At 47.8% G+C, this 22,006-nt stretch overlaps 1 long non-coding RNA gene across 3 annotated transcripts in view; it reads right to left on the bottom strand.

Annotated features, from left to right (window-relative positions):
- The window catches only part of LOC111171058 (uncharacterized), a 39,603-nt gene extending 18,198 nt beyond the window's left edge, over positions 1-21,405 (bottom strand). The window contains exons 1-4 of one of the 3 annotated variants that reach the window (XR_016391306.1): positions 20,956-21,405; positions 15,968-16,054; positions 11,784-11,862; positions 463-689 (exon numbers count right to left, since the gene is read on the bottom strand). This is a non-coding gene — a long non-coding RNA (uncharacterized LOC111171058). The other 2 variants (XR_016391307.1, XR_016391305.1) reach the window with 2 other exon arrangements.
- Positions 21,406-22,006: the final 601 nt, after the last annotated feature.

Here is a 22,006-nt window from a genome sequence, read left to right as displayed (position 1 = left end):
CATCTGATTTGAGGTGAAAGTTGGCCCTGAGGGTTTAGAAGGCATCTATGAGTCATTAAGTGTTATCCGAAGAGTCTGGCTTAGCCAGAATGGGTGTTGCTAGTAGTAGAAGAGACAGGAGAAGGTCGCTAGCCTCAGTGTTGGTATCTGTGGTCATGTCAGTAGGATTGACCAACCTGAATAGCCAACAGCATGGCTCCCATTGTCCCCAACCTGACCTATGTTGTAAGAGTCCCTGTTGTGTGCATGTGGTATACTGTTTCCAACACACCCTGTCAACAGAAGTGTGTGGATTACTAGGGCTGGGTGAACCACAAATAGACAGATAGTCAACAATGGCAAGGGCAGTAACTCCTCAGGTAAGAAGGGGCATACTAACAGGGTAGGGATTAAGGTTGGAGGTCACCTGTAGCCATCAGTAGGGGACCTGATTGTCCCTGGGTGTTGTTCAGATGGGGTTACCTGGTCTGGGAGAGGTTTCGCTCCACCCCCTGGGTTCCACAGTGCCTTTAGTGGAGCAAAGTACAGGGATGGCAGATAAGGACACCTCTTTCTCCAGAAAGTGGTGGGTAGTTTGCTTGGCTTATACTGGATGACGAACGAACACAGGCTAAGGATGGTTTCAGAATCACTGGTCCACGTCAGGTTCTCATCAGGATCACGAAGGAAGTGGCTCAGCTCCGGGTTTTCTATGAGGGAGAAAGGAAAGATGAAAGTACCTGGTGAAAGTTTCTTTTCTGTGCATGGCAATGCCTGGGCTCCCATGTCTGTGAAAACTGACAACCGGGTCGTGTCTGCAGTGGAGGTGTACACCAGCAGAGAGAGAAATGTCTCTGTTGGGGGTCTCGTCATTTGTTGTGAATTTAAATATGGTGTAGTTATGCCACAGGGGCATGAACTTAATATAATCTGGACCGTGGGCAGTATTTTTGACCACCTGAAGGGCCACTGCCCTCCAAGTTCTCTCAACAGCCCTTGAGTTAAAAGTCCATTATGTCGGGGCTTCCCTGGTGGCGCAGTGGTTGAGAGTCCGCCTGCCGATGCAGGGGACACGGGTTCATGACCCGGTCCGGGGAGATCCCACATGCCGCGGAGCGGCTGGGCCCGTGAGCCATGGCCGCTGAGCCTGCGCGTCCGGAGCCTGTGCTCCACAACGGGAGAGGCCAAACAGTGAGAGGCCCGTGTACAGCAAAAAAAGAAAAAAAAAGTCCATTATGTCTTTCCATGATCCCTGCTACTGGAAGATGATAGGATAGGTGACAACCCCAAGCAATGTTTTCTTGTAATGCCCGTTGCTGGTTTGCTTTACAGGGATGTGGGAACTTTGGTCTGACGGGATAACTTCTGCGGCAGCCCCAAGGGCTGTAAAAGCTATTTTGTCAAGCCCTCAATAATATGAGGAGACACCTGTGCCTTGCATGGATACACTAATGGAAGGCCTGTATAGAAGGCCGGGAGGTTATGGTAAATTAACTGCAGTGGCAGGGTATGTGGTGATTTTCTCATGGAGTTGCAGCACTCTAGTAGGGCCAGCTTTAGCTCAATCCAGTAGATCCCATTATCATTTGAGCAGAGGCCTTTGTTGCTCTACGGGGAGCTTCTGCCACTACCCAGGACATAACAGGAATCTCAAACCACAGGACAACTGGCTCTGCTCCAGTAAAGCCTTCAGTTTCAATAAGGGCTCAGTGCACCTCCAGAAGCTGCCTCTCCACTGGCCAATACCTTTGGACTGAGTCTGGGAGTCACTTATGCCAAAGGCCCACGGACATTTGGTCCAGCGGCTCCCATAAGTGAACGTTAGGGTGGCCGAAACTTCCAATTGTAAGTCCTGCCCTCAGAGCACTAGTGGGAGAGCTGAAATGATAGCCTTCTTTAGTCTTATCTAGTGCCTTTTGTGGCTCAGGTCCCCACGGAAAAGTGGAGGGCCAATGGGTGACTCCGTAGATGGGAGCCAGCAAATATTTGAGGTTGGCACCAGTATGCAAACATGCCTACCAAATGTTGGCCTTTCTTTACCAATCTGGGAGGTTGGCTGGAGCACTAGGAGCTTTTCTTTCACCCAGTTGCGACTAGTTTACCCTTCTGAGTTTCAAACATAGCCTGGAAATTTAACAACCTAGGAGGTGCCTTGTACCTTATGGCGGGCAATTGCCCATCCCCTCTCAGGGAGGTGTTCACTCACAGCTGTGATGGTGTGTGACACAGAGTCTTGTCCAGGTCCAGTGACCAGGATATCATCGATACAATGCCAGAGCTGAGTCTCTGCAGGAGGTGGCTGGTGCCGAGCAAGCATCTAGGTCCCGAATGCAAATCCCACGGGAAATCACGGGGGCATTCATGTACCCCACAGGTCACTGGGAAAAAGGTGTACTGTTGATCCTCCAAGGGGAAGGCAAAGTGTGATATTTAACAAAGAGAACATGTTAGCCCAGTCTATGACTCTGAACCATTTACCAGTGTTATTCTGAATGTCATTCATTAAGGGAACAATTCATGGTAGAGGGGCTCTAATACAGGGAGCAGCCTTGTTTAACTCTCTCTAGTCTACAGACAGCCTGTACTCATTAGAAGTGGCTTTAAGCACAGGCCATACCAGAGAACTGAAAGGTGGGAATCCATTCCTTTCTTTAACTAAGTCAGCTAGGACAGGCCATAATCCTTCAGTGCTTTCCTTTTACTCAGTACCTCTTACACGGGTAGAGCAAGGTGAACTGGTTCCCACTGGCCAGCGCCCACCAGTGGCATCGAAACCTTAGGCTTGTTTCATGAGGTTACCTGCTGACTGAGGAAGTCCATTCCAGTAATGGGCAAAGAGCCTCAGAGAACAACCAGCGCAGAAGCATCTTTTAGCAAAACTAAGCCCATATTAAAAGCTAAGCAGATGGGACTTCCCTGGCGGTCCAGCGGTCGACTCCGCACGTCCACTGCAGGGGGCGTGGGTTCGATCACTGGTTGGAGAACTAAAATCCCGCACGCCACACAGAAAGTTAAAAAAAAAAAAAGCTAAGCAGATAATGATCCCTTCAATTAATTCTCCTCCAAAGCCCGGCATCTCCTGGCGGGGGGAGGGGGGCGGCACTTTAAAGTATGAGTGCTTCCTGGGATTAGGGAGCTTTGGACACCTGTGTCCACCAGAGCCAGCCAGTGTTGTTAATAGTTTACAGTTCACGTGGTAAAAGGGCTACTGTCGGCCAGAAGAGGCCTGCTTTGAGGCCAATGGGTCCTGATGTGGGAGCAGGTCCTTGCCACTGGCAGAGGTCAGGGGCAGACATGGAAGGTAAGGTTGTCTCTGAAGGAAAAGCCTGGCCAGGTTGGAGTCTGACTTTAGTAAATATTTTAATTGCTCCACAGATTTACCAGAGATCATCTAATATCTCTGGGCTCCTTGTCCCTTAGGGTCCAATACAAGCAACGTCTCTAGTTCATTTCAGGGTTCACGCTTAAGAGGGGGCCTGGTTTTAAGTGGTTTATTTGGCCGAGGAAGGGGGCAATCGCTCTATGGAGAGTAATTTTGATTTAGGCCAGGTGGGGTATTGTTAACAGGCAGCACTTGACTTTGAATTTGTCTTTCGTGAGTTTCTGTTAAATCCAGGGCAGCTATGTCCTCTTGAACTGTCTCAGGATGAGCCATCACTGTCAGGAAAGAGGACTTACACTTTTCAGGAGCGCCCCCTGAGAAACAACTTGGTGGACTCAGGACAAAATTCAGCCTCCTCGAGACTTGGCAAATCACCAGGCTGCATGCCATCTGTCGCCTGATAAGCCCATCCCAACATCCCCAGCTGTTGGAGGCTAATGTTTTCCTTTAAGAGTTTGCCCAGGATCACTATGAGGCTTAACGTAGGGTGGGCAGCCTTCTAAGAAATAAAAATCCACATCAACAACGTATCTACCTACTTATCTATCTATCTATCTATCTCTCTGTCTATCTATCTATCTATCTATCTATCTCCAAGGCCTCCTCTGGGACCATTCCTAGCTTCTGCACTAATTGCGTGAGATACTTCAGTAGGGACACCATTTTCCCATCCCATAGTATGGCAGTCAACTGATTAATTACATTCCCTGCTAGGTGGAGCTCACTGTCCCCCAGGTTCTATACAGCCAGAGAGCCCTTTTTTCATTTGGCTCTTCGGCTACGTCCCTAAGGAGAGACTGGGTCTCACGGATGGGTGAGAGAAAGGATATGTTTCCTCCTCCACCTGAGAGCACACCTCACCTCCTTAGCCCTCCTACTTTGTCTCTTCTGTCTTTATTACTTTGTGAGTGGTTACCAGCAAAACAGAGGATAAATAACTGTCAGGATGGTATTGCACTGCCTTTTCTTCTAGAGGGCACCAGACCTCTTTTCCCAGGGTTCTCCAATTTGTCTCGACTTCCAAAGGAGTTAAGGCTCCAAGCAAAAACAACAGTGAACAGAGCCCGACACGTCTTGTGGTTTGGAGCATGTGTTCATTAAGACAGCCACCTCCAGGACTTCCCTGGTGGTCCAGTGGTTAAGACTCTGTGCTTCCACTGCAGTGGGCACGGCTTCGATCCCTGGTCAGGGAACTGATATCCCACGTGCCGTGCAGCCAAAAAGAACAAAAAACAAAAAAGACAGCCACCTCCTTCAAGTCCTGGGAGCAGCAGGAATATTCACTTCCGTGCACTCAGTCATTCTAAGTAATGCTTTTTTTAGCCCACATCCTTTGGGGGAGGGACTAGAAAGATGCCATCTGCAACAGCAGGTCGGAGTGAGACAGCAGCAGAGACAGGCTAGCTGTTTACAAAGATGTCCTAAGAGACCAGCCTCGGCCTGACACCTCTGCCTTATTGACTCATTTACCTGCCATAGCCGCGCCCTGGCCATGAGGATGTCCTCTCACCTCAGAGCACCCCAGATCACCAGCCCAGCTACAGGGAGCCTGTTATGGGATCAGAGGTAGCCCACTCTTGGTCCAGAGGCCCGCACTCCTCCCCTTTTCCTATTTGGGCCCACAGGTCTTACAACGTCTAGTACCTGCCTAGTGAGGGACCCAGGTGGCTGGGCGGATCTTTCTTGGGGAGCCCAGTGCCTCTGATCCCCAAAACTCAGTTACAATGGCATGGGTTGGCTCAAATACTGCTGCTGCTGCTTGACCAGGCTAATGACACACAGGGAGACACCATAAATACAGATAAAGTGTAATACAGCACAGAGCAATGCCATGCCAAACTGACATGGGGGAGTTCCACATTTTGAGTCCCAACCACTTAAGACTGTCCAGGATTGTTTTGCCAATGGATACTCCTCCTGACTGGGTGGACCCTATATTGATTTCTTGATTGTCACCCAAATCCTCCACTTTCCTCATCAACACGAGTAATGAGTGCGAGGGATTTAGGGGCTGATCAAAGACTAAAGTATCACCAGAAAGTGGCAGTAGCACAAGATGACCTTTATCCGGAGGAAGCTTTCACAGCTTTGCATGCACGGGAAGTGTCTTAATAACAGGAGAACTTCCAGAGGCTACTGTGTGGGAGTACCACTCAGGAAAGAAAAGCAAGGGAAATGCCAGGGAAGAGCAGGTTCAGAGAGAGGACTAGTGTGTTTAGGTGACACCACTCAGTAGCATGATGGGAAGCCTCTGGGTCGGAGAGTACCAGAGGGCAGCAGTGCTGTGGGGTCTTTTATAACTACAGGCTTTATCTTATCTATAGCTAACAGGTGTTGGCTGCAGTTTCGCATGGCATACAAAGCACGCAAGCTCTGAATGGATTAAAATCTACTTACTTGGAATATATTCAAAGCAAATGAATGTGTAAAAATTGAGTTTGGTGTGGCCGGGCTTTTGAGCTAATGGGTTCCAGCCTGCTGTGCAGAAGGAAAGAGAGGCCAACTTTGGCTCCTTTACACAACAATGTCCGTGTTGGAGAATGAATGGGTGAGCCTTTTCAAGCACAGTATGAGTGTGTTCATAGGAATTTATTTGTGTGATTAAGTAAATGTTTGTGCATCTTCATATGCATGAGAGAACAGGTGACCATGTGCATGGATATGAGCATGTTTGTGGGTGTGAGTGAAAATGTAAGCATGTTTATTTGCCTGATATTCTTTTGGGGGGGGCCATGCTGCACGGCTTGCAGGATGTCAGTTCCCCGTCCAGGGACTGACCCCAGACCACGGCAGTGAAAGTGCTGAGTCCTAACCACTACACCGCCAGGGAATTCCCGTTTGACATTTTAGAAACACATCTGACCCTTAAACAACAGGGGATTGAATAGCGCAGATCCACGTATATGCAGATGTTTTCAATGGCAAATACTACTGTACTACACGATATGCGATTAGTTGAATCGGCAGATGCAGAACCCTGGATTCGGAGGAACCTCATGTACACAGGGCGGACTATACGTTATACGTATTCAACTGCACGTGGAGGGTCAGCACCCCTAACCCCTGTGTCGTTCAAGGGTCAACTACATTAGTGTATTTGAATGAATGAATGTGTGAGTGTATGTGAGTGAATGTGTGAGGCTCTTGGTGAGGGTGAGCACATTCCTAGTTGGGAGCATGTAGCTCTGTATGTGAGGGAATGAGTGTAAGTATGTAAGTGACTGTGACTCAATGTGTCAGCACATTCTAGTGAAATGTGAGCAGTTATTGTAAGCAAAGGAGTGTGTGAGCATGTGTGCAAGTGAATGGGACCTTGCGCATGTATATAAGCACAGGTGTGAGAGCGAACGTGGGAGCCTTTTAAAATATGAGTTTGTGTGTTGAAGTAAATGGGACTTTTCATATGTATGAGTGAATTCGTGAGCATGTGCATGGATGTTAGCATACTCGTGCGTGTGTGTCTCTGTGTGTGAGTGTGTGTTTGTGAGCATGTGAAAGTGGAGTAGATTTCTGTGAGTTAATGTGCAGGTGTGTGGGGGGGGTATACCTGAGCATCCCTATGTGTGTGAGTAAAATGTGTGAACTTCATGGTAAGTGTGAGCATATGCACTTGTCAGAGTATGAGTATGATGCTGTTTGTCAATGTGCTGTGTGTGGGGAAATGTGAGTACGCAACTGTGAGCATATATGAGTGTGTGTGAGTGAATGTGGGAGCAAGTTTGAGGGAATGCATGTGTAAGCACGTTTTCATGAGTGAGTGAACGTGTAACTGTTCATTTGTGTAAGCTTGTTAATGTGTGAGTGCATGTTCATGAATACATGAGAATATGCTTGTGAGTTTGAGTGTATCTGTGTGTGAAGGTGTGAGCTTTGTGATGACTGGAGAAAATCTGTGTTCAAGTGACTGCATCAAAGTGTTGCTGTTTGTGAGCATGTTCCTGTGCACGTATAAGTGAAACTGAGTGTACTCTTGTCAGCATATATGAATGTCTGTATGTGAATGAATTTGTAAACATGTTCACAGGTTAGTGGACATGTGAGGATTTTGTGTGAGTGAATGTGGGTATGATCATATATGAGTGTGTCTATGCACATGAGTAAATTTGTGAGTATGCTCGTGAGTCAGTGAATATGCTCCAATGTTAGAGAATTTTTGGCTGTGTGCAAGTATGTGAGCATTTCTTATATCTCAGTGAATTTGTTCATGTGAAGAATATGCTGTGGATGTGAGTGAATAGTGATCACACTTGTATATGTGAGCATGTTCATGTGTGTGTGCAAATGATTATATGTAAGGATGTCTATGTGGGTGAAGGAATTTGCAACCGTGTTTGTGTGTGCGACTGAGTGTTTGTGCATGTGAGGGTGTGAACATCTTAAGGATGAGTAGGCTGACGCACGTAAGTAAATGTATGAGTGACACAGTATACGTGAGGCATATTCAGGTGGGTGAATGAGTGCATAACCATGTTAAATTGAGTATATTTGTATTGGAACGAATGTGTGCATGTGTCAGTCTATCTAGGAATGGGAGTAAGTCTGTGAGCATGTTCATATGAGTGAATGTGTAACTTGTGGATGTATGTGATCATGTCTGTAAGAGTGAATGGAGCCTGTTCACACGTCAGTGTGGTAATGTGTGTTTGTGTTTCTGTGTGTTCACGTGTATGAGCGAATTTGTAGGTATGTGCGTGACGGTAGCATGTTCATCTGTGAGTGAATGTGTAACCGTATTCATTTTTGTGAGCTTGTTAATGTGTGCATCTATTTCTGAGTCAATGCATGAGTGTATGTGTATGTGTGAATGTTGATCAGATGCATGAACATGACTGTGTTAATGAGGGTACCTGTGAGTTTATGAGCAGGTTCACTGTGTGCATATGTGAACATGTTCATGTTTGTGTGCAAATGACTGTGTAAGTATATACATGTGATCATGTTCCCGTGTTTGAATGAATGTGGAAGCATATCAGGTATGTTCATGAACGTGAGTGAATGCATGCTTTGTATTTGTCTTTTTGTACATTTGTGTCTGAGTAAATGTGCAAAAATGTTTATGTCAGTAAATGCAGGAGCATATAAATATATTTATATATATATACACACACACATATATACGGGTGAATATTATTAAAATGCAAGTGTAAGTGAATACAGGAACATGTGTGCATTAATGAATATGTAAACATACTTTTCTGTAGGGGTATGTTCATGTGTGTGTTTTCTGTGAGTCAATGCGATTATGTTTGTGATTAAAAGTGAGTTCATTTGTGTGGAAGTGATAATGTGAGCATGTCTATGTGCAACTGTGAGTGTGTGTGTGTATGTGAGTTTGCGTGTGAGAGATTGTGTGAGTGAATATGATCCTGTCTATATGTGAAAGTGTGATCGTGTCCATGTCTGTGCATGAGTGTTTTTGGGGTGTGCATGAATGCTGTTTTTTAAATAAACGTGAGAGCATGTGTGTTTATGACCACGTAGGCTGTGTGAATATGTGAACGTGTTCATGTGTGTGAACTTGTTCATGCATGAGTGATGTGTGTGTGTGTGCATGTTATTTTTTAAATAAATGTGAAAGCATGTCCATGTGTGAATGTGTGTGAGTGGAGGTAGGGAGTGAGTGTGTGAGTGTGCAGTCATGTCCGTATGTAAGTCCATGAGAACGTGTGTGTGTGTTTATGTGCGAACGTGAGTGAAAGTGGGAGTGTCCACTTCTTAGTGAGATAATGTGAGCACGTTTGTGTGTCTGGGAATGTTAATGTTTAAGTATGTTCATGTGTGGGTGAATGTCTGAGTATACTTGTCTGTTTGAGCATGAACATATGTAAATGAAAGTTTGAACACATTTGTGTTTTGGGCATGTTAATGTGCAAGTGTGAAAGTTTTTGTGTGTGTTTAAATGAATTTGTGTGTTCATTCATATCTAGGTGTGTGAGCATGTGCATGTAAGGGAGCATGTTCACATGTACTAATTAATGTATGAACAAGCTGGTGTGTGTGAAGGTATTGATGTATAATTATTTTTCCTGTGTGCAACTGAATGTGTAAGCAAGTTTATGTATGTGAGCACGATGTATAATTTTAAGTGAAGTTGTAAGTGTATGTGGGGTGTGTCTGTATATGCGAATTAATCTGTGAGCAAGTTCATGTGAGTGAATATGTCAATATGTTTGTGTGATCATGTTAATGTCTTCTTGTGCTCATGAGTGTCTGAGCAGCTTTGTGTGTGTGATCGAATATAAGGATGTGCATTTATGTGAACATTTTCCTTTGTGTCAATAAGTGTGTAAGGTTTTTCTGTGTTTGAGTATGTTAAAGTGTGAATATGTTCATTCAGTGAATGTGTGAATATGGGTATCGGTGTGAATGAACATGTTAGTATCTGTGTGATTGTACTGAAATGTGTTTTAATATGTCTACATTCATGAATGTGACTATGTGACTGTATTCATGTGAGGATTAACATATGAACATGTTCGTGTGTGAGTAAATGGAGGAGCAGTTTTGTGTGTGAGAACACGTTCACGTTGGTGACAATGTTAACATCTTAGTTTGCATGACTGTGTGAGTGTCCTGTGATTGGACATGAGTGCATCTACGTGTGAGTGAATGTGTGAGCATGTCTGCGCATATACGCATGTTAATGTGAGTGTGCTCATTCGTGTGAAGGAATGTGAGAATGTGCTCCTATGGGTGACTGAATGCGTGAGTGTGTTCATGTGGGAATGACTGTGAGTCGATAGGTGTATGTTCATGTGCAATTGTGAATGCATGTATGACTTTATGTGTGTGAGACAGCATCAGTGTGTTCATGTGTGTGAGTGGATGTGTGAGTATGAGTGTATGTGAGCATGTCTGTGTGCGAGTGACTATGAGTTTGTGAGTGGATGATATTGTGTCTGTCAGGGTGTGAGCACGTTCTTGTGTGTGACTGAGTTAATATGCACGTACATGTGAACATGTTCATTTGTGTGAACGTGTGAACCTGTTCACATGTCAGTGATCTGTGAGTGTGTATGCGTTTTAGCACATTTGTTTCAGTAGATATGCAGGTACGTCCGTGTGCGAGCGTGTTCACGTGTGATTGAATGCGAGTGTATGAGGCTACGTGTGAATGCCCCAGCATGTTCCTGTGTGAAAAATGTGTTTGTATGTCCACGTGTGTGAACATGTTGATGGGAAAATGTTAAGAGCATGTGTAAATATATTTGTGCGTGAATGGGTCAGCACGTGAGTGTTTGTGTAAGTGAATATGTGAGAATGCTTATATGCGTTACAGATTTAATGTGTAAGTGTGAGTGAATGTGTGAGCATGCGTTTGAGTGTGTTTCTTTTTTTTCAGAACCCCAGGTCCATATAGTGAACTGTAAGGCACTGTGCACAAAGAAGTTTTTATTTTCTATTGGCTCAAAGCTGTCTTTAACCAACTCTACAGCTAGGCCATATTATTCTCTGTGTATTACATCACACTGCTGCTATAGAAACATGTATGACTCTTGTGATTCAACCTGCTGGCTTCCTTGAAGAATAACTGCCCAGAAGCTGAGCTGCAAAGAGAGAAATGTGTTACTCCAAGCCTAATGCTTCAGAAAGCAAAGTTCTACTGGGAATAATTGTCTGAATGACAACTGAGAAGTAAATGGGTTTCTGTGTTAGGGCAAATCCCAGACTCCAGCATTTAGGGTTACTCTGAACAAGCCCAGCAATGTGCTATGTAGGGACAAGGGATCCTATAAACACAGTCCTTTATTACAACCTTTTGCACCACTCACATACCTTTAGAGATTGGAAGCTGTGTAAGACAGTTAACAAAACCCAGCAGGGCTGGGGAGCCAGGGACTCCACCAATCCCAGGGTCGTACTTCTCATTCTAGACCATTCAGTGCCACTCAGGCAACTCCATCCCTTTTCGTGGAATCCTGAGGACCCTAAAGGGCCAGCACAGAGCCCTGTCCAAGGGCTCCCAGCTAAAAGAGCAAACGGGAGCTGAAATGCAGTCCACATTCCCCTCATCAAGCCATGGGTCCAGGCACCGAAATGCAGCCCAGAAGAAGGGAAACTTGTTCTACTTATCTGCCCAGAGGGGCCGCCTTATGTGCTAGCAGTGATCAGCGTGAGAACTTAGCTAAAGTATCCATACGCTTCTAAAAGGAAAATTCAAAGTGTTACGGACTGGGCTTCCCTGGTGGTGCAGTGGTTAAGAATCCACCTGTCAATGCAGGGGACACAGGTTTGAGCACTGGTCCGGGAAGGTCCCACATGCCGTGGAGCAACTAATCCCGTGCGCCACAACTACTGAGCCTGTGATCTAGAGCCCACGAGCCACAACAACTGAATCCGTGTGCCACAACTACCGAAGCCCATGCACCTAGTGCCCGGGCTCCGCAACAAGAGAAGCCACTGCAATGAGAAGCCCGCGCACCTCAACGGAGAGTATCCCCTGTTCGCCGCAACTGCAGACAGCCCACGCGCAGCCAACGAAGATCCAACACAGCAAAAACCTAAAATAAATTTAAAAAAACAAGTGTTATGGACTGCATGTTTGTGTACCCTCCAAAATCCATGTTGAAAGCCTAACAGTGTGATGGGGCTCCCCATGATGGGATTAGTGCCCTTACAAGAAGAGGAAGAGATGCCAGAACTCTCTCTCTTTCCACAATGTGAGCACACAGCCAGAAGGCAGTCATCAGCAAGCCAGGAAGAGCGCTCTCACCGGAAACCAAAATGCCCAGCACCTTGGTTTTGGACTTCCCAGCCTCGAGAAGGATAAGAAATAAATGTCTGTTGTTGCCACTCAGTCTATGGGATATTTGCTATAGTGGCCAGAACTAAGACAAGAAGCCTCCAGATAAGGTGACTAAATCCCATCTTTGCAGTGATGACCTCAGCTCCATAACCTATCACTGTCCTCTCTGATGAGCTCAGGAAGGCAAGAAAAGTTGTGCGGGTAACCACTTCCCTTCCTCTTTGAACTTCACTGCTCCAACGTCTGTCTCCCTAGTGTCTATCACAGGTTCAGGGTTCAAAGGAAAGGCGAAGGGAGGAAGAATAAAAAATGTCTCATTTATTCCTTCACTCCACGACATGGGAGTGCCTGTGTCATAGGAGGTGCTGGGCTGGGCGAAGCCCTCAGGCAGCTGCTTTACACAACACTGTGGCTTCCAGTTCTCTTGCCCGGAGGGAAGCCGATTTGCTAGCTTTCCCTGGCTCCTCCTCCTCCTCTTCTCACTGCCCCTTCCTTCTAAGGGAAAATAAAGCTCCTTTTTGAACCTGAACAGGACAAAGTTCCCAAGGCTTCTGCTTGCGAACTTGTGGGGGAAGAGGAAGAACAGGTTAACCCCTGAGGCTCTCCTCCACCTCACACACAAAGAGAGGTTCGACTCAATCTAGTGGGAGGCCTCACAGGGAGATCTAGGGGTCCCTAAACTCTGAAGCCCTTGGCCCATTCTCCCTGAAGACCTGCTTGAGAAGAGGAACAGGTGTGATGGCAGGTGACTCTCCTAGGGTAGGTGCCACCGCCTGGATCCTGCATGCCGCTGATAACCTTACAGACCTGGGGATGGGCTCGGGCTCAACCTGCCCGTGGAGCAGGCAATGGTTCGAATGGGTTTTGAGTGCTCTTGAGACTACCACTTATCTCTAGGCAGTGTTCTCCTTCCTGTCCTCACTGTTCTTTACCCTCATCCCTCATCCTCTCTGTCCTGACGTCTCTACTCAACTCTGTCCAGTGTCAGCTCTCATTCTCCTGCTGCCTCTTTCTTCCTTCAATTAAAGCAATTCAAAATGTAATCCGGTATGTTCACTCCCTGATTGCTAGAGTCTCACTCTCTTCCAGAATCAAATTGCAAATCTCTATCCAGGTGCTCTTTCCTCCCAGCGAGACACCCCCAGCAACTTTAACCTTGCTCCCGTGGTACCTATGGGCCCCTGGCAGATGCTCACCTTCCTCTTCTCCTGCCCCCCTGGGCTGAGCTTCCTTCCTCTCCAGAGCATGCTGCAGTTGCAGGCCAGGCAGGGAAGTTACCTCCTAGGACACACACCTTGCCCCAACGTGTTTGGCTTTGTTCTCCGCTTCCCCCAGCCCTGCCACACACTCCATTCAGAGAGCAACTACCCCACCTACTGTCCTCCCTGCTCCCCAAGTACACACACTCACACGCACGTGTGCACACACTCGCACACACACACACACAAACACGACATCCCCAGACTTAGCACCTGCAGTGCCCCCTTCTGTATAAAGAAAGTCTAAAGTTGTTCTTGCACTCCCCTCTTCATCGAATATTTGCCCAAATCTATCGAGGGACCTCCTTTTTCTCATATGTCCCAGGTTTGCATTCCAAAAAAGTAATGTAACCCAGCCCCTCCCACCTTAGGCAGCAGGTGTAAATAGATCAGAGTCTGAAAGAGGGTGATGAGGTGCCTCAGAGATAATGCAGATTATCCACACCTGAGGATCCCCAGAGCTTGACCCTCGCCCCTGCTCCCTCCTTCTGGCCCTGGATGCCTGCTGAGATGCTATCTTGCTTAAACAATGGGAGAATGTGCTTGGTGTTTTTAAATTGTGGTTGTTAAGTCTCTGCTGAGATATAGGAGAACATGGAAAGGAGGAAAGGAGGCAGCTACTCCCTGACACCGACCAGTGTTTGGGCCCATTGACCCAAACGATATCATACAGGGGGCAGGGGCTGTGCTCTAACACCTGAATTCCCCTATACCCAGCCCTCTAGCCCTCGCTCTCCTCCCTAAGGTCCCCACCTAGAGCCACTGCTGTCCTTCTAACGTAAGGCTACTGAAGGAGCTTGCTTTCTGCCTTCTCCACCCCAGCCTCCCAGCCCCTAGGTACACACACACTCACCTTGGAACATGCGCGCTACACCTTATCCCCTCACTCGCTGGAGGGAACAATGCAGCAAAGGGAAAGCAACAGTCAGGGGACCCACCTCCAAAGCTCAGGGCCCAGGGCAATGGCCTTGGATTTCCAGGTAGCTCCCAGGGCAAATGGTGCCCTCACTGGTCTACCCCCAAGTGCCAAATCCTCACAGCCGTGTGCTCTTTAGGGTGGAGGCACCGCATATTCAGAAGACTTGTATTCATTTCCACAAATATGAACTATGAGCGTTCATTAGCTCCTCAGAGTTGGTATCTAGTTCAACCTCCCATAGAACCTCTAATTAATGTACCCTTCCTTTTCTCTGTCATTGGCTTAGGCTTCCTGGGTGTCCCCTGGGCCAAAGAATGCTACTCCTGTCCTGTGGGCTTAGGGTAGGTTTCCTGTCACTTCAAGCTGTGTGGCCCAGGCTAGCTGCCCTTTCTAAGGGGAAGGCTAGGAGGGAATACAGAAAGAAACTGACTCATTGGCTTCGTGGTGGTTTCTATTTCTCTTTCTTTGCCAGTTCTCACCTCTGCTCTAGAAATCTGAATGCTAGGCTAAAGGGTTTGGGTTTCATTGGACAGCTGAAGTCATCAGATGTTGCTGACATAATCAGGCTTGATTTATAAAGACCATGCTGACTGCAGTGTGCTGAATGGACTAGAGGGAGCAACACTAATATTAGGGCGACGAGAGGCTGGGAAGTTGTTGCAGAAATTCAGTAGGAAGATGCCCAAGGCCTGATCTGGGGGTGGCTCATGATCAACAGAGAGATAAGAAGAGACTTGGGATGTTTTCTGGAGGTAAAACAAATACAACCTGCTGGGAGTTGAAGGCTTGGGGGACAGAGGGGCAAGCACCTGGGTCCGGGGTAGGTGACGTAAACTAGACAGAGATCATGTGCTCAGTTTTGAAGAAACTCTATATGGTGAGTACCCAGGGTGCACAGAAGGTGTGCTCAACTGCCCTCCCCATAGAGCCTGACAGATGGAGCAGAAAATTCTACCTTGAGCACCATAGCGCCCTCTGGCCTGCACGCCCATTTCTGGGGGTAGTGCTCCTCCACTCACACCAGGGAGTGTACTTCACGTGTGGGACCTTCTCAAGGCAGTGTGGAGCAAGCAGAAGGCCTCGTGCATGTGAAGCCAGAGAAGTGGGAGAAATTCCAGGGTCAGAGCTAAAGGCCTGGAGGTTGGGAGCCCAGGAGTACCCCGACTGCAGGTCTCTGCAAGTCAGGAAGGTGGGATCTCAAGAGGCAAAAGTGTAGAGCCTGGGAGAGCGCCACTGGTAAGCTTACATGGTGGGCTGCCTTCCTGTGTTGCAGCTCTCCTCAACAGAAAAACCTCAGGTGTCTACAAATGAATTTATCTACAAAAGAGGAACAGCCTTACACACATTGAGAACAGAATTGGGGTTGCTAAGGTGGTGGGGGGCTTGGTGTAGGGGAGGGAAGGATTGGGAGTTGGGGACTAGCACATGCAAACTGTTATATATACAACGGATAAACAACAAGGTGCTACTGTATAGAACAGGGAACTATATTCAATATCCTGTGATAAACCATCATGGAAAACAATTTGAAAAAGGAGATATATACATACATGTATATATATATATATATATATATAAAATCTGAATCACTTTGCTGTGTGCCCAAAATTAACACAACACTGTAAATCAACTATACTTCACCAAAAAAAACAAAAAGCCCTCAACATCTGTAAGTGGTTTACCTCCAATATGTGGATTCAGATGGATACCATATCCCATCAGCATCCTGTCCAAAACTTTCTGAACCACTTTCATTTGCATAGTTTTTGCTGAAACAGAGAAGTCACTGGTCATCAGTAAAGGCCACAGTGTTTCCCAGAGGACAAGCAGCAGAGAATAGCACAGCTGTCACCTTTCCAGGGCTTTCCCTTCTCCTGCACACATGCAGACATGTATAGTCGTATGGTTACACGTTCTCTCCCCCACCCCCTTCTTCTCTCCCCACGGTGAGTCAGCCAGAAGCTCGCAGTGAGGCAGACTCCTCCTCCCCCGCCCCAGCTTTTATCCAGAGGATGGGGCACAAAGACTGCGTCCACGTTACCAAGCAGGATGAGGGGCTGCGGGAGCGGGAGCAGGCATTCTGGGAAGTGGAGAGGAGAGGAAGCAGGCAGGGGGCAGCCCTCAGAAAAATGCATTACCTCAACCCCCTAAAGAGCCCCAGTTTGTAATCAGCAATGGACACAGCTCTCCAGGTCGGTGGCTGTCCTTCCAGGGGCAGCTGAGTGCCCCAGGAAAAGTACTCTTCCACCCTCAGTGCCCTCCTGAGCTGAGCTAACAAGTCTACGGCCTCTTGCACAAAGTCACGTTTCCCCACCTGGGCATTTTCTTGTCATACCCATGTCAACCTTGCTCTTGTACACCTCTGTTTTTAGGACTGGGCATATGGCTTGACACAGAGAGAGAACCTTCTGGCCCTCGCCCAACAAAGTCATTTCACACTCTTAGGCCTCAAGGCTGTCTTCTCAAAGACATTCATTCTGGGAGCTGGCGTTTCTCTCACTAATCATGTATTTCCAGCCTGGAGGTGTCTTGGCTGAGTATACGCAAGTAGTCAGCCAGAGCCCTGCAGACAGCTGGGCTTTCCAAAGCTCTCTGATGTGCTCACCCAACATACCTGAGACCTTCAGCAGGGCTCTTTCCTCCCAGAGGGCATGGGAATGGGAACCAGGCCCTGAGCATCACTGTCATCCTAATGTACTCTCACACGTTGACCAAGGAACATCAGTCCCTGCAATGTGTGTGTGTGTTCACTATATGTCCTACAAAGTCACCACAAGTAATGAATCAGTGACTACTAAACCACTGCTCCTAGGGGAAATACAGGGTTAGGTTCCTGCGAGCCTCTGGTTACAACACTTCCATCAACCAATCAATATATAAAATCGTTTTATGTCTGTTTCTGTTTATAACTTAATCCAATTAGAAATCCAGAATATACTAAAAGAATGTATATTAACGAAATGCTAAAGGCGTCTTCCAACAAAAAACTCTAGAATCTGTCCAAGTCTAAATCACTGGACACTCCCAGTAGTGTCTCCAGAGGCTCCTTCATTGTTGAGGCTTTCGTAACCTCTGTTCATGCCCCATGGCATCTCTGGACCACACATGATGGCTGTAAGTTGCCCACGGGGTACTGAGGCAAGAAACTGCCCTTCTTGGCCTTGTATTATAAACCATTAGAGTGTCAACTGTCAGCCACATACCGGGCCATCCTCAAAATAGAGGTTCTCACAGACCCTGGGCCTGTGACCCTCTGTACCCAGGTGCCCAGGATGCCTTAGATCATGGAACCAGCACCCCAAAACCTCAGCATGGTTACTGAGGCCTCCTTGATACCAGATAGCTTTCTGGCATATCTTTCTTGCAAGAGGGCATGGCGTCAGCTGTCCTTAGTCCCTTGCCAGATGAGATAGTGGTAGAAGGAGACACCCCTCTCCCAGACTTCTTGGCTCCCTGCGGAGCCCCTTGGAAACAACTGAGTGGGCAATATTGGGCATTGTACACTACATATGGTATGGTCACCATCATCCATATTACTGCTTTCGATCCCTTAACCAAGATGCCTATGATAAAGGACAGGACCAAAGAGTCAGCACAATTGACCAAACTTCAGTCATTTTAGTACTCGATGCCCCGGCTAACAAATGGGCCCATCTTCACATTTTTATAAACTCTTGGGTCATTGCCTAAATGTTGTCCCCTTGGAGGTAAAGAACTCTGGGAATCACTTGCCTCACAGATACCCAAAACATAGATCAAGATGTTAGGGACTGACAGAATGGCCATCATCAAAAAATCTACAAACAATAAATGCTGGAGAGGGTGTGGAGAAAAGGGAAGCCTCCTGCACTGTTGGTGGGAATGTAAATTGATACAGCCACTATGGAGAACAGTATGGAGGTTCCTTAAGGAGCTAAAAATAGAACTACCAAAAGATCCAGCAATGCCACTACTGGGCATATACCCTGAGAAACCCATAACTCAAAAAGAGTCATGTACCACAATGTTCACTGCAGCTCTATTTACAATAGCCAGGACATGGAAGAAACCTAAGCGTCCATCGACAGATGAATAGATAAAGAAGATGTGGCATATATATACAATGGAATATTATCAGCCATAAAAAGAAAACAAATTGACTTATTTCTAGTCAGGTGGGTGGACCTAGAGTCTGTCACAGAGAGTGAAGTAAGTCAGAAAGAGAAAAACAAATACCGTAATGCTAACACATATATATGGAATCTCAAAAACAAAAAAAACCCAAAATGGTCATAAAGAACCTAGGGGCAGGACGGGAATAAAGATGCACACCTAACAGAGAATGGACTTGAGGACACGGGGAGGGGGAAGGGTAAGCTGGGACAAAATGAGACAGTGGCATGGACTTATATACACTACCAAATGTAAAACCGAAAGCTACTGGGAAGGAGCCGCAGAGCACAGGGAGATCAGCTTGGTGCTTTGTGACCACCTGGAGGGGTGGGATAGGGAGGGTGGGAGGGAGGGAGACACAAGAGGGAAGAGATATGGGGATATATGTATATGTATAGCTGATTCACTTTGTTATAAAGCAGAAAGTAACACACCAGTGTAAAGCAATTAAACTCCCATAAACATGTTATTAAAAAAAGAAAAAAAATGTTATGGAATGGGGCTTCCCTGGTGATGCAGTGGTTAAAAACCCGTCTGCCAATGCAGGGGACACGGATTCGAGCCCTGGTCTGGGAAGATGCCACATGCCGTGGAGCAACAAAGCCTGTGTGCCACAACTACTGAGCCTGAGTTCTAGAGCCCGCGAACCACAACTACTGAGCCCGCGGGCCAGAACTACTGAAGCCCGTGCACCTAGAGCCCGTGCCCCACAACAAGAGAAGCCACTGCGGTGAGAAGCCCGTGTACCTCAACGAAGAGGAGCCCCCATTCATTGCAACTAGAGAAAGCCCGTGCACAGCAACGAACACCCAACACAGCCAAAAGGAAAAAAAAAAAAAAGATGTTATGCACTGATTTCTGTTCCCCTGAAATTGGTATGTTGAAGCCCTAACCCTCAATGTGACTATATTTGGAGGTATGACCTTCAAGGTTAAGCAAGGTCATAAGCTTGGAGCTCTAATCCAATAGGGGGTTATCCTTATAAGAAGAGGAACAGAAGCCACAGAGCTCTCTCTCTCCCCACACTGAACAAAGAAAAAGCCATATGAAGACACAGTGAGAAGACAGCTGTCTGCCAAGGACAAAGGTCTCACCAGGCTATAAATTCTTTTAGCGAATTCTACATTTCCAACTGGATTAAACTGTGGACCTTTGTACCAATTTAAATTGTTTCCTCCCTCTGTATTCAAGTTTTCTGATTTCTTTCTCCCTGATTCTTTTTGCTTGTTTGTTTGTCACTGGATATACTTTGTGTGTGTGTGTGTGTGTGTGTGTGTGTGTGTGTCTGTGTGTGTGTGAGGGCAGTGTCCTCTCTAATCTGCTCATATTTATAGATTTCTTCCTTCAGAGAGCATCAGATCAGTTTCATTAGGGTTAGTGGCCTCCCCTATGGCAATGGTTGCTTAATAAGTTTTAAGGACTCTGGTTTAAGTTGCGTTTAATTTCATCACTGCATCACAAAAGTGCCATGGTTGCTTTTCCCTATCATTAGGATGATCAGGATTTCTACTGCAACAGAGGCATACGCAATAGAGTGGCACAGCAGAAAATGGCTGGGCCCCCAAGCCAGAGGTGGGTGGACTGAAGCCATCTTCTGCTATGGTGCTGCCACTTGCACTGCATGGAATTATTATTATCATTATTTTGTCTTTTCTCTCTGTACAAATTCCGTCAGAATATTTTAGAATTCTAGCAGTGCAAATTTACAGCTGTGGGTTTTATCTCCATCTAATCATGAGTGGTCCAGACCTTCTGGGTGGTTATGGGGACAGGTTCAGAGGCCCACTGACCCACCTCCTGGGGAGCCCAGGAGAGGAGGACATCGCAGGCCATGCAGGACATGTTGGGGTTGCATTCTGGAACAGCGTGAACCAGAAGGGTCTGTGGGAAGCGGGCTTTGCAGTACTAAGAGGGTGAGGTACACCCTGGTGCCTAAGCAAGGATGTGATTGGCTTGTTTGAATCGTTCTGCTGGCTGACAAGGAAACACTATTCAGGGATAATAAGCAGGAATGCATCCGGTGCATTTAATAACAAGGGCTGTTGCTAGAGGACCCTATCTGGCGGAGCAGAGTGGGCAGCGGAATCTGGGATTAGGCCGCTCGAGGCCCTCCCAGTTTCACCAGCCGTCAACTCAGCACGGCGGAATACTAACTTTGGCCCTCACCGCACCATCACCCCCTCCCCGCGCACTCACACCCAGGGGTCAGTATACCTGGCTGAGGAGAACTCAGTCCCTGGAGATGGAGGGGTGGACCCTGGGGCGGTAGCTCCCCGACCCCCGCCATTTCAGCGCTATTTGGTACCGCGGCAACACAGGGCCTGAAACAAGGGCGCTCCATCGCAGCTGGACGTGCCCAGCCCCACCACCAATTCCTCTTGGGACTGGCCAGCAGGCAGCGCGCGTGGGCAGCCGTTCAAAAGCCCATGCCCACGTCTGCTCCAGCCGTCTCCTTCTAAGAGGTCGCACACTCACCCACCGCCCTCCCAGCTCATGGCAGCCTGGCGACCCCGCTTACCAATCAAAGAAGTCCAGAACGACGTCAGGAACATCAGGCGGGGAGAGGTTAGAAGCCAAAGTGGAATTTCCAGCTGGGATGGGGGTCGTCGCCCTCCAAGGGCCGGGTCCTGATGAGTAGGGAAACAACGGCCCGCCGCATGTCGGGACGCCATAGCTCCGACCGTCCAAGAACCCTGGAGACCGCTGCGGACCGGGAGAAAGACGAGGGGGGGCGCGGGATAACTAAGAGGAGCGGGGCGAGGAGCTCGTGCTTCTGCAAAGAGCCGCCCGTAAGGTGAGAACATCGAGGCCAAGGGGAGCGCGGAGGGTGGGGGTGGACCAGCGTCCCTGAGCCTGGCAGCGGCAAGAAGAGCAGCAGCCCAGCAGCTTCACTCCACGTACCAATCGGACCACTCACCCGGCCGCTGCCAACAGCGCAGGGTCTGAAGCACTTCCGGCTGCCGCTGGGCGGGCCCGAGGCCCGGCGCACAACTGGCTCCGCCCACCCCACGGCAAGCGAGCTTAGCCAATCCGGCATGCGCCGGGAGCTTTTCAAATAGATGCGCGGTCCCGCCTCCTAGCACAGCCTGTGTGCCGCCCAGCCCTCTGTTCCTTCTGGCGTCTGCAGTCATTCCTGGGTCAGTCGCAGCTCCAGCTCCTTGGCAGCTGGAGAGCTGGGCCGGGGGTCGGCGGCGTGGGGCACCCCGCCCTGCGCCTCCTTTCTGCATATACGCAAAATATGCTTTTCACTTGAAACAGCGTATGACCACGAGTTTGCTTTTTGTGGTGAAAGAAGTAATTTGACCACCCAGGCTCTATCTGCAGTTTGAAAGTACTGAACACCTTTGAGGAATCAGGACATAGTTGACTGGTGGTCATTCCCAGACCCTCGGGCCTCCAGTGAACCAGAGTGCCTGTCCTCTGGAAGGCATAGAGGAGGTGCAACCAGTGCGTTTTTTGACACGGCTCTGGCCCATCATCAGGACAGAAATTGGGCTCCAGGAGTCCCCCTCCCATAGCTAAGGGATGCACAGTTGAAGTGAGGGTTCTTGGCTGACGGCATTGAAGGG

Source organism: Delphinapterus leucas, chromosome X (assembly GCF_059928025.1).
Source record: "Delphinapterus leucas isolate spDelLeu-1000000601 "Yukka" chromosome X, BTC_Dleu_Yukka2, whole genome shotgun sequence".
Classification (NCBI taxonomy): Eukaryota; Metazoa; Chordata; class Mammalia; order Artiodactyla; family Monodontidae; genus Delphinapterus; species Delphinapterus leucas.
The sequence above is the reverse complement of the archived record's forward strand: the minus strand, read 5'-3'. Positions and strand labels throughout refer to the sequence as shown.